A 13,836-nucleotide genomic window follows, 5' to 3' on the forward strand; every position below is an offset into this window, starting at 1 on the left:
CCACACTGCTCTGAATTGCATGACTTAACTATGAAAACTGGTATGGGCTACCTTCCTAAAGTGAAGTAAAACTCACAAAAAAACTTCCTACAGAATTAGGGAGTTGATGAAAACTTTGCAGAAGTGGGAATTAAATATGAGGAGAAATCACCAACAAGTAGAATATTAGCCAGACCAAAAAATCTCCTTACTGAGCTCATTCTAACATATTTCTCAGGAGTGGCTCTAGCATCTCTGACACATTTAATAAACCTGGAAGGTGTATGCTAAGCTACCTGACTGCTGCTGATTGCATTATATTTACCGAAGAACAAGATTTCTAAGTGGAAGAAAATGAACGTATAGTTTTTATTCACACTTCATCATACTCAAAACCCTTTCAAGCCTGCTGCCAGTAGGAATTACTTTTGATGCTAGAAACATCTTAATGGAAGTTATAGACCACAGGGAAAGAAAAGGCATGGACAAAAACCAAAGTAAGGGTGTTAGAAGGAATGTTTCATCAGAAAAACGTTTCATCAAAAGCCTGAGCATCACTCTGAAACATGAAAGAAATGGGGAATCCATAGACCACAGTCAACAAAGGAAGATAAATAAGAAAGTCAAGAAAGAGGTGTGGGCTCATTGAAAGAGATTGAATGTGGGTGTGAAGGCGCATGTGCTTCACAACTTGTCACGTTTCTCATGTCTCAGCAGCCACATATGAGAGACGATGCTGGGATCCCTTGCTTTGAATGCTGAGTTCATCCATGTTGGATACACTTCCAGAATTTACTCTGCTTGTTCCAAAGGGAAAATGATCTCTTAATGACCAGTATGTCTGAAACAAGAGAGTGAGAAATGACCGGCAGTCACAGAATATGCCAGCCCTCGGGAGCCGTGAAGGCAAAGGCAGCACATGCTGTTGTGGGAGAATGCCAGCAGGACCGTGAGGAGGGGCCTGTCCCGAGGCAGTGAGACCGAAGGCGCATGACCCCAGAGGACCCTCTTCATGCTGGAGCACATCCTCAGTGCAATGGGTGCCGAGTCATGTGTGCGTGACTAGAGCACCAGTCCTGCTCACCCATCTTCCCCTAAGGATGGCAGTCATGGCCAGGGCTTATGTGTACTTTCAAACCGACTGTAGATAAGATAATTAGATGTGCTACCTTTGTAGGTTTAGGGGTGTCATGTCACAGCAGAGTGAATGTTTTTAATAGTTTTTTTTACTGGATTATAAAATGAACTGTTAATTGAATGTAAATGTCATTTAAAATATTTAAAGTACTCTTTTCCTTAAATTTAATTAATTGAGTATTAATAAAATATTAATTAAGTATTAATTACTAGTGTAACAATAATTGCAATTTCCTTGGACAAAAATTTTCCTCAGACACAGAAAATTCCAACTGGTTTATATTCTTAGCTCTATCACAGATTTCCTCTGCTCTCAAGCATCCTTTCCAATGACCCAAATCCACCACTATTGATATCAGTTGTGAACATGCACATCTGATTCTAAGGAATGAACTCTGAACCCAGAGAGAATTCTAGAAGGTGGGGGGATGGGGGGGAAGATGCAGTATGCATACATTTTAAATCAGGAGGGAAGAACACAAAACCAGAATTGGTCAATCTCACGTGTTCCCCCTAGGACCATCCCTATTAATGGCAATAAAGAATGCGCCAAACCCTGAGACCTAGCTAGAGGTGGTCAGGAGCCAGAAAGGTTGTTTTTTCCTTCTTAATATTTATAGCCCCTCTTTTTCTCTTTTAATATTTAATATTAAAATATTAAATATTTTCCTCTTTTAATATTAGAACATAAATTATCAATCATTCAACTGCATGGAAATCATTGAGTAAAATCAGAATATCCAGGTCTCATTCTGGGCCATGCTCTCCCTGAGCACAGAGTGGCTTCTGGGCAAAAAGGCATCTTGTGTCTGTGAGCAGGACAGCACCACAGCTGGAGAAGAGGACTTTCCTGCAGCATGACCTCCAAGGCCTTGTCCCTGACCTCAGAGGACAATGGCACCCGTGGCTGATGTCCTGCTCCACCATTTTTATTCCAACATTCACCCCAGGACAGTTTTACCTGCTTTCTCGTTATGCCCCCATGCTGGCCTCTGATGGGGCCTTCACTCTTCTTTGGTTTCTCAAACTGCTACCAACAAAAGTGCCATGCAAGTGTGTGGCATTCAATGCTGAAGGAAACTCAGAGAAGATGGTACGTAACTGCCTAAGCAGGTCAGTTCTCCACAAAGTTAGGCCCTGGCTAGCAGCTCTGGATGCAGGCTGCCCAACACTCCTCTAAAATATTTATGAAGGCACAGAAGAAATTAAAATGCACACCACTGAACAATAAGCTTGGCAGGCAATATTTTGCCAAAACCTTACAGGCATTTTCACTACTAAGATGTCAGTTATTTCTCACCTTGGTAATAAATCGGAGTCTCGCAGGGAGCTTTTATGCAGTGTTGCGTTCTGCTGGAAGTGGTTTTCATTTGCAGCCAAGTAGGATACCCAGGCTAAGGCAGCTGGTGATGGATTGAGAAATATAACAGCAGGCCATGGTTGTCATGGAAATTAAAATATAACACATTACCAGCCCTTCCAGAAAAGTCTGCAGCATGGTGCAGAAACGTGAACTCCACACACCTCTCAAACCATCTGCTGTTCCCCACACCACCACTCACCTGCTCTCCCTCACTAACCATCTAACCAAGTGCTCTAACTAGTCATATGGAAACTACTCCAAGCACAAAATGGGCAGAGTGGAGGTGGAAAAATTCAACTTGTAAATTGTGTTCTCAGAACTGCTGGGCCACCACTAAGCTCCCTAGGAACCAGGCTAAGAGAGGAAGAGGCTGATGAGTGTAAGAGCAGCTGCCTGCTGGGTTTCATGCAGTCTCTCCTCAGAACATCAGGGAGCAGCCCAGGGAGTAGCAAATGTCCTGTTTGTGTCCAGAAGAGAATCTGCAAAATGAACACCGCCTAGATGCCAGGAACTGGGCTGGGATGTATGTGTGGCCCAAGGTATCCTTGGGAGGGGAACAGGAGGAGTGGCCAACTGCCAGCTGACAAAAGTTGTGTCTGAAATGGTTCCTTGATAAGAAAAGCAGAAGGAGGTGAGGCACATGCAGAAATGGGGCACATTAAAATATGCAGAACTATTAGCTGTAGCAGCTGAAAGACAATTTTAGAAATCACAATCAATATATGAAAGAAAGCAGGATCTAAAAAATTGAAGCCAAAAACTTTAAGTTGGAACAAGACAACAGAAAGTGGGGGGTGGTGACATCACAAACAATGTAAGACAATGAAGCATGCAAAAATCCAGTTAAAAATCTATATGGAAGTGATAATAGACTCAACTGACACTAATGGCTACTGTATCAGGGATTAGGGAAGTAAACACAAACTTTCCTAGAATACAGAGCACTCCTTTGGAATGCCACCAACCAGACTTTCTATAGTTGTTCTCTATTGTCACCATGTTTCTGCCATGATGACCACAAAACGTCTGCAACAACTCCAGATTTTCCTTCTAAGCCCAGGCAGGAAGGAGAAGGAAGGTCATGTCAAAAGGCAAAATCTTTTTTCCTTCAAAGTGATTTGGCATTCTGTGACAACAATGGCAAGAAGGCATCTTTCCTCCTTTGAGTTCCCCCTTTGTGAGAGTAGAGCCTAAGCATGGAGGCTTATACTATGTGTTTTATGCATTGAGTTCCTTCCAGCCTCTCTGAAATTCTCAGGCAGGAGATATGAGAGCCTGATGGGAAGACAAATCTTCCTGGAAATAACCTCCGTGTTGTAACTGTGTCTCATCAACTCCAACCACCTAAGGTTTGTGATGGAGCTGCGTTTGTAGATTTCTGGCATCTTAAGTTGGATTTATTTTCTGAGAGAGTGTCTTAGTCTTTCAAGAAGAGAGAGTTGACCATGCCAACTTCACCTTTTTACTCATTGGGTACTAATCCATGGTAGACTGTTCTTAAGATACCATTTGCTAAGCAATTGCAAATTTTTTTCAGTTGTGCTTGTTTTAATTTTCAAAACAAATCTTCTAATTTAATATACAAGAGAAAAACTTTGAGACAAAAACCACTCTATTCCAGTCAAAGACACCAGAAAAAATAAAATAAAAGGCATACACATCTAAAAGGAAAGAATAAATCTGTGTATTTGCAATGGCAGAACTTTTACTTGAAAATCCTAAGGAATCAACAGAATAAATGACATGAACTAATAAGGGTGTTCATCAAGATTTCATGATATGGGATGCAAGGAAGGTACAATATTTGAAAATCCATCATCATCCACCACCACAACAAAAAGGACAAAAATCACATGATCATCTCAACAGAAGCAGAAAAAGCACTTGACAAAATTCAACATCCATTCATGATAAAAACTCTCAACTAAATGGGTACAGAGGACAAGTACCTCAACATAATAAAGACCGTATATGACAAATCTACAGCCAACATTATGCTTAATAGCAAAAATCTGAAACCTATTCCTCTAAGACTGGGAAAAAGACAGGATGCCCACTCTCCCCACTTTTATTCAACATAGTACTGGATGGAGGTCCTAGCCTCAGCAATCTGACAACATAAAGAAATAAAAGGCATTCAGATTGGTAAGGAAGAAGTTAAAGAGTCACTGTTTGCAGATGACATGATATTGTACATAAAAAACCCTAAAGAATCCACCCCAGAACTACTAGAACTAATAACTGAAATCACCACAAGATGCTCATGAGAGAAATTAAAGAAGACACCAATAAATGGAAATACATCCCATAGTAATAGGAAGGAAAAATTAATATTGTCAAAATGGCCATCCTGCCTAAAGCAATCTACAGATTCAGTGCAATCCCTATCAAAATACCAACAGCATTTTTCAACAAACCACAACAAATAGTTCTAAAATTCATATGGAACCACAAAAGGCCCTGAATAGCCAAAGAACTCCTAAGAAGGAAGAATAAATCTGGGGAGATTATGCTCCCCAACTTCAACCTCTTCTACAAAGTCACAGTAATAAAAATAATATTGTACTGGCACAAGAACCAACACATAGATCAACAGAACAGAATACACAGTCCAGATATAAACCCCCACATATATGGCCAATTAATATATGATAACATAGTCATGGATATACAATGGGGAAATGACAGCCTCTTCAGCAACAAGTGTTGGTAAAACTGAACAGCTACATATAAGAGAAAAAAACTGGATTGTTGTCTCCATATACAAAAGTCCACACACAAAAGTAAACTCAAAATGGATCAAAGACCTGAATGTAAAACACGAAAGCATAAAACTCTTAAAAGAAAACATAGACAAAATTCTCTTGAATATAAACATGAGAAACTTTTTTCTGTGCACATCTTCTCAGTAAGGGAGACAAAAGCAAAAATGAACAAATAGGAGTACATCAAGCAAAAAAACTTCTGTTCAGCAAAGGACAACACCAGCAGAACAAAAAGGCATAATACAGTATGCAAGAATATATCCATAAATGACATATCCAATAAGGGGTTATTATCCAAAATATATAAAGAGCTCACATGTCTCAACACCCAAGAAGCAAATAATCCAATTTAAAATGGGCAGAGGATATGAACAGACACTTCTCCAAAGAAGAAATTCAGATGGCCAACAGGCACATGAAAAGATGCTCCACATCACTAATTATTAGGGAAATACAATTTAAAAACCACAAAGAGATATCATCTCACACCAGCTAGTATGGCCAACAACAAAAAGACAAGGAACAACAAATGCTGGTGAGAATGAGGAGAAGGAGAACCCTCCTACACTGTTGGTGGAATGTAAATTACTTCAACCATTGTGGAAAATAATATGGAGGTTTCTCAAAAAACGAAAAACAGAAATACCATTTGACCCAGGAATTCCACTCTGAGAAATTTACCCAAAGAAAAGAAGACCCCTTATTCAAAAAGATATATGCACCCCTATGTTCTTTGCAGTACTATTTACAATAGCCAAGAAATGTAGGCAACCTAAGTGTCCATCAGTAGATGAAAGGATAAAGAAGATGTAGTACATATACACAATGGAATATTATTCAGATGTAACAAGAAAACCAATCCTACTATTGCAACAACATGGATGGAGCTAGTGGGTATTACACTCAGTGAAATAAGCCAGGCGGAGAAAGACAAGTACCAAATGATTTCACTCATTTGTGGAGTAAAGAACAAAGCACAACTGAAGGAACAAAACAGCAGCAGACTCACAGACTCCAAGAAAGGACTAGCCATTACCAAAAGGAAGGGGGTGAGAAGGGTGGGCAGGAGGGAGGGAGAAGGGGATCAATGGTCATTATAATAAGCACATATAATATAAGTAGGCCATGGGGGAGGCAGTACAGCACAGAGAAGACAAGTAATTACTCTATGGTATCTCACTGTGCTGATGGATAGTGATTGCAGAGGGGTGGGGGCGGGGGACTTGATAATATGGCTGAATGTTGAAACCACAATGTTGCTCATGTGAAAACTTCATAAGATTGTGTATCAATGAAAAAAAAAAGAAAAGGATTCAAGTTGACCTCAGAATTCCCACTGGCACTGTACTATATAAAAAGAAAATGGAGTAATTTTCTTCCTAAAGTGAAAGAACTTTGAACATTTAATTTATTATTTAGGTGAACTGTCAACTCCCCTCTGCCTCTGAACCGCAGATTTGGAGGGAAGGTGAGGGAATGCTGAGGATCTGAAAGGCCAGCCAGGGGACTCAAGGCATCACAGCACAAGAGTAGTGCTGTAAAGGCACTCCTCATATTTATTGAGCAAATGAACCCAAACATCCATAGAGTTCTGAGTAAGGGGTTCAACACATGGTCAACACACAGTCATTATCTGACCTTGAGTCCAGCCCTAGGGCGTGATGCTCCTCAAGGACACTGAAACCATGTGATGGCAGTCACGAGTTGTAGGAGCTGTTTTGGCTCTAATCATTGTTTTTGATCAAGCATCAAGAGTTGTAGGAAAAACAATCAAGTCATATGTATTTGTACATTTGATTTCTATATTACTTGATTTACATATTAATCCCACGTTTCCCTCTTTTCTTTTAAATAGTAGATACAAAGAATATAGCAAGTAGAGTTTCTAACAGAAAGCTTTTTTTAAATTTTGGTATCATTAATCTACAATTACATGAGAGACATTATGTTTACTAGACTCCCCCCATCACCAAGTCCCCCCCACATACCCCATTACAGTCTCTGTCTTTCAGCGTAGTAAGATGCTATAGAGTCACTACTTGTCTTCTCTGTGTTGTACAGCCCTCCCCATGCCCCCACTCATTATACATGCTAATCATAATGCACCCCTCTTTTCCACCCCCTCATCTCTCCTTTCCAACCCATCCTCCCCAGTCCCTTCCTCTTTGGTAACTGTTAGTCCATTCTTGGGTTCTGTGAGTCTGCTGCTGGTTTGCTCCTTCAGTTTTTTCTAACAGAAGTATTTTTAACATAGCTTACTTCTCCACATTCTGCAGTATAAAATAAAAATCTCCTTGAGTTTATGTGATGTAAAATAAAGATAGAAAATTAATTTAGTGCAATTAGAAGGTAATTGCAGGTGATCAGGTCTATGCCTATAGACTGAGTTTTGATCTGAGCTGTGCAAAGGCAACAAAACAGCCATGGGTGTAGAAGCTTTCTCTCAAAACTGGGGTGTGAGGTTCAAAGCCTCACCTCTCTTGACCACCAGTTTCTCACCTGATGGCCCCTCTGTGACTGTGTCTGTCTTAGGTTGTTCCTCCCTTGAGGAAGAGGAGCAGGAAGGAAGTGGAGACCAGGGACTGCTGAATACCTAACTCCAAAGATTGGCTCTGGGAGCACAAACCTACATTTCATGGTGCTTGCATGGTACTCTTGTGATTAGGGGGTTGGAAAGCTAAGATAGGAAGAATTCCTGGAGAGACTGAGATTCCAGTGGCTTATTGAAAGCAGGGATCCATATCCGGCTGCTCTGGGACAAAAGAAAGGCAGGAAGTCTGAAAGACTTCCTAACAAGGAAGCCATTAGCAAGGGGGCTGCTAAAGAGGCAAGGATTGCACAAAGCTTACTTCTCAGGAGAAAGGACAGGTAGACAAAATTGTCCATGTGCACTCTACCCAGCAGGTTGGGAGCTTTCACTATCTTCAGGAACTCTAGCGTCCTGGCTGTCTACACAGCTCCAAAGACCTCCTGTGTGATACACAGCCTACCGCACTTTTCTCACAACCAGGTCCACCTGGTTCACAAACCGGCAAACTCTACCCTGCCATTAGGCCAGCCAGAGGGAAGATCTGTCTACAGGAAATACAAACTCAAAGCATAGAGGCTTATACCTATGTGATCGGCCCACTGGTCCAGGCAGTGGAGACAGGCATAGCAGTTGGAAAGCAGGAAGCAGCTCTTTCTGCCCCCACCAGGCACCAATACCACTCATGCATGACCCCTGAAATTGCTTCAGGGGATGACCAGCTATGGAGAGTAGAGCTTTTAAGTGCTAAAGGGAACCATACACAAATATGAAATGCCAAAGGAAGCTGAATCAAAGTAAAATTATTAATACAACTCCTGAGAAAGATTTAAATGATATCTACCTCATGAATCTTCCCGAAAGGGGGTTCAAAATAAAAATCATTAACATGCTCATGGAGGTACAGAAAGATATTCAAGAACTCAGGAATGAATTCCAGTCAGAGATCCAATCATTGGAGAGCACAATGGAGGGAATTAAAAGCAGGTAGATATGGTGGAGGAGATGATAAATGATATAGAAACTAGAGAAGAGGAAAACAAAGAAGCTGAGGCACAAAGAGAAAAAAGGATCTCTAAGAATGAAAGAGTATTGACAGAACTGTGTGACCAATCCAAACGGAACCATATTTGCATTATAGGGTTACCAGAAGAAGAAGAAGAGAGAAAAAGGGATAGAAAGTGTCTTTGAGGAAGTAATTACTGAAAACTTCCCCAATCTGGGGAAGGAGATAGTCTGTCAGGCAATGGAGGTGCACAGATCTCCCAACACAAGGGACCCAAAGAGGACAACACCAAGACATATAGTAATTAAAATGCAAAGATGAAGGATAAGGACAGACTATTAAAAGCATCCAGAGAGAGAAATAAGATCACATACAAAGGAAAGCCCACCAGGATATCATCAGACTTCTCAGCAGAAACCTTACAGGCCAGAAGGGAGTGGCATGATGTATTTAATGCAATGAAGCAGAAGGGCCTTGAACCAAGATTACTTTATCAGGCAGATTATCATTTAAATTTGAAGGAGGGATTAAACAATTTCCAGATAAGCAAAAGCTGAGAGAATATACTTCCCAAAAACTGTCTCTATAGTGTATTTTGGAGGGACTGCTATAGATAGAACTACTCCTAAGGTTTAACAGCTGTGACCAGAGGTAATAAAACCACAGTATGCCCCGGCCTGCGGGACAAACATGGGGTGTCGCCGGAGATGCCTGCAGAAATGAAACAAGCAAGGGACACAAAGCACGACCAGCAAGACAGGATGTCTGATCAAGCTGGCACAGTTTATTGTTTGCAGGCTCAATTTATACAGGTTAGCAAGGAAGGGGTGGGTCAGAAGATAATTGGACCTTAGGTGGCGCTGGCGGGAAGGTGTAGAGGGGTGATTGGGCCTTGGCTGGCACCGGCGGGAGCAGAGGACCCGGAAGAGAAGTGGGGAGTTCGCCATCTTGTGGGCGGGGGCCCTTGGGAGGGAGGTTTTAAGGGTGGGGCCTTCCCCTGGGGCAGAGGATGTTCTTGAGAAGCAGGGTGTTGGCAGGGTTAGAAGGCCAGTGGAAAGAACAGAGGAGGAAATGTTGCTTAGCAATCTGACTGCAAGATCTATATTGATTTGGCTAGGAGAGCAGCTTTGCTTTTTCTAGGATACTGCAGAAATGATTGCTGTTGTCTTAACTTACATAACTGGCATTGCTTAAAGTCCATAGGCTCGCTCCCAACAACAGTAAATAAAGGAGAACAGCTAATAATAAAGGAAATGCATAATTAAGTGAACTATTCTCAAAGCCAAACAAGGGATAGACAAAGAGTACAGAATATGATATCTAATATATAAAGAAAAGAGAAGGAAGAAAAAGGAGGTGAAAAAAAGAACCTTTAGATTGTGTTTCTAATAGCATATCAAGTGAGTTAAGTTAGACTCTTAGATAGTAAGGAAGTTAACCTTGAACCTTTGGTAACTATGAATCTAAAGCCTGCAATGGAATAAGTACATACCTATCGATAATCACCCTAAATGTAAATGGACTGAATTCACCAATCAAAAGACAGAGTCACTGAATGGATAAGAAAAAAAGACCCATCTATATGCTGACTACAAGAGACTCACTTTAAACCCAAAGACATACACAGACTAAAAGTGAGGGATGGAAAAAGATATTTCATGCAACCAATAGGGAGAAAAAAGCAAGAGTTGCAGTACTTGTATCAGACAAAATAGACTTCAAAACAAAGAAACTCACAAGAGACAAAGGAGGACATTACATAATGATAAAGGGGTCAATTCCACAAGAAGATACAACCATTATAAATATCTATGCATCCAACACAGGAGCACCTACATATGTGAAACAAATATTAACAGAATTAAAAAGGAAAATAGAATGCAATGCATCCATTCTAGGAGACTTCAACACTCCACTCACTCTGAAGGACAGATCAACCAGACAGAAAATAAGGAGACAGAGGCACTGAACAACACACTAGAACAGACGGACCTAACAGACATCTACAGAACTCCATACACAAAAGCAGCAGAATACACATTCTTCTCAAGTGCACATAGAACACTTTCAAGAACAGATCATATACTAGGCCACATAAAGAGCCTTAGTAAATTTGAAAAGATTGAAATTGTATCAACCTGTTTCTCAGACCACAAAGGTATGAAACTAGAAAGGAAATGAAAAATTCCACAACATGCTCCATAACATGCTCCTAAATAACCAATGGATCAATGGCAAAATAGCAATATATGGAGACAAATGAAAACATAATTCAACACCACAAAATCTGTGGGATGCAGCCAAGGCCATGCTAAGAGGAAAGTGTATTGCAATGCAGGCCTACCTCAGGAAAGAAGAACAATCCAATATGAGCAGTCTAAATGCACAATTAATGAAACTAGAAAAAGAAGAACAAAGGAGGTCCAACGTTGGTAGAAGGATGGACATAATAAAGATTAGAGCAGAAATAAATAAAATCAAGAAGAATAAAACAATAGAAAGAGTCAATGAAAGCAAGATCTGGTTCTTCAAGAAAATAGGCAAAATAGATAAACCCTTAGCCAGACTTATCAAAAAAAAAGAGACTCTACTAACATAAACAGAATCAGAAATGAGAAAGGAAAAATCACTACAGACACCACAGAAATACAAAGAATTATTAGAGAATACTACAAAAAATTATATGCTAACAAACTGGATAACCTAGAAGAAATGGCAACTTTCTAGAAAAATATGACCTTCCAAGGCTGACCCAGAAAGAAACAGAAAATCTGAACAGACCAATTACCAGCAACAAAATTGAACTGGTTATCAAAAACCTACCTAAGAAAAAAATACTGGGTCCAGATGGCTTCACCACAGAATTTTATCAGACATATAGAGAAGACATAATACCCATTCTCCTTGAAGTTTTCCAAAAAATAGAAGAGGAGGGAATACTTCCAAACTCATTCTATGAAGCCAGCATCACTCAAATACTAAAACCAGGCAAAGACAACATCAAAATGAAAATTACAGACCAATATCCCTGATGAACAAAATGAAAATTACAGACCAATATTCCTGATGCAAAAATACTGAACAAAACATTAGAAAACCGAATTAAATACATCAAGAGGATCATACACCATGCTCAAGTGGGATTCATCTCAGGGATGCAAGGATGGTACAACATTCAAAAAGCCATCATAATCATCAACCACATCAACAAAAAGGTCAAAAACCACATGATCATCTCCATAGATGCTGAAAAAGCATTTAAAAAATTCAACATCCATTCATGATAAAAACTCTCAACAAAATGGGTATAGAAGAAAAGTACCACAACATAATAAGGGCCATATGACAAACCCACAGCCAACATCATACTTAACAGCGAGAAGCTGAAAGCTTTTCACCTAAGATGGGGAACAAGACAGGGGTGCCCACTCTCCCCACTGTTATTCAACATAGTACTGGAGGTCCTAGCCACGGCAATCAGACAACACAAAGAAACATAAGTCATCCAGACTGGTAAAGAAGAAGTCACTACTTGCAGATGACATGATACTGCACATAAAAACCCTAAAGAATCTACTTCAAAACTACTAGAACTAATATCTGAATTCAGCAAAGTTGTAGTATACAAAATTAATACACAGAAATCTGTTGCTTTCCTATACACTAACGAACTAGCAGAAAGAGAAATCAGGAAAATAATTCCATTCACAATTGCATCAAAAAGAATAAAATACCTAGGAATAAACCTAATGAAGGAAGTGAAAGATGATACCATGGAAACTACAAGACACTCTTAAGAGAAATTAAAGAGGACACCAACAAATGTAAACTCATCCCATGCTCTTGGCTAGGAAGAATTAATATTTTCAAAATGGCCATCCTGCCTAAAGCAATCTACAGATTCAATGCAATCCCTGCTGGAGTCCAGCTCCCATGGGGGGTGTATTGCCCAAAAGGATGAGATGGAGTCAGCGCATGGAGAGACAGGACACTGAGTCATTTGGAGGAGGTCTCTCAACAAAGTGCAGATGACATCTTTATTTATACCATTTTGTACAAGAATATGACTTTTTTCTTTGTTCTTTTGATTAACAAGCACAGGCAAGCTTTTTTCTTTGTTTTTTTCTAATCTATACATGGTTAGTCAAGTGTTAGACATGGGATCTTTTTCTGTTCCTTGACCTAAACTTTTCCTAGCAACATGTACTCTATTGTGTCTCTCATTTCTATGCAAAGTGGTTTCTAAGAAATGCATGTGACCAAAGAAGCATGTGGCATGTAGCATTGACTATGGAGTCTATCAGCTTAGGGTGAAATACAGGTCACTCACTGCCACAGTTGGCTAGGTAGGTATCATTATCTATATTTTTAATGCAATGGGTACATTTTGTCCTCTCATAATATTTATTCTATCATAGGTAGATGTAAGATAAAAATAGAAAGCATGATTTAGTGCTGTAAGAGGGCAAGTGTAGATGATCAGGTTTGTGTCAATAGACTAAGTATTAATCCAAGTTAGACAAGGGCAACAAAACATTCACAGGTGTAGAATATTTCTCTCAACACTGGGGGGAGGTGAGGTTCTAAGCCTCACCTCTGTTAGCCCCCATTTTCTCACCTGATGGCCCCCTGCAACTGTGCCTGTCTTAGGTTGATCCTCCCTTGAGGAATCTTACCCATCCCTGGCTAACCAGCCATCTTCTGGGGCCATACAAGGAGAGTGAAAGACAAGTGAAAGACAAGTAACATTCTTCAAAAAGGTTAGCTTTTTACTTTGGAGATTTATGCCCTGTGGCTTCTATGCCCAGCACTTCTCTTGAGGTATCTTTACCACTTGGAAGAATTATGGTACTTGGTAATTTCATGTATGAGGCACAAATTCTAGAAGAGGGCTGTAATTAGGAAGGAAGAAGAAAAGCTATAGAAGTAGCAGATAGAAGAAAACATGTGAAGACTGATTAAGTGTCACACAGGGTTATTCCATTCAGTATTTCCCCATAACTCTACTTAGCTAATTTTCTTATAAAACTCTTCATCACTAATTTCACTAGCATTGCAA

The 13,836-nt window shown here is 40.0% G+C and overlaps 1 long non-coding RNA gene across 1 annotated transcript; it reads right to left on the bottom strand.

Moving 5' to 3' along the window:
• Positions 1 to 324: 324 nt before the first annotated feature.
• LOC118926330 (uncharacterized) lies at positions 325 to 4,939 on the bottom strand. The gene is made up of 2 exons (XR_005030421.2): positions 2,417 to 4,939; positions 325 to 820 (listed from the first exon to the last, which is right to left on the bottom strand). It is a non-coding gene; the product is annotated as an uncharacterized LOC118926330 (long non-coding RNA).
• Positions 4,940 to 13,836: the final 8,897 nt, after the last annotated feature.

The sequence above is a fragment of the Manis pentadactyla genome, chromosome 3 (assembly GCF_030020395.1).
Source record: "Manis pentadactyla isolate mManPen7 chromosome 3, mManPen7.hap1, whole genome shotgun sequence".
NCBI classification, from domain to species: Eukaryota; Metazoa; Chordata; class Mammalia; order Pholidota; family Manidae; genus Manis; species Manis pentadactyla.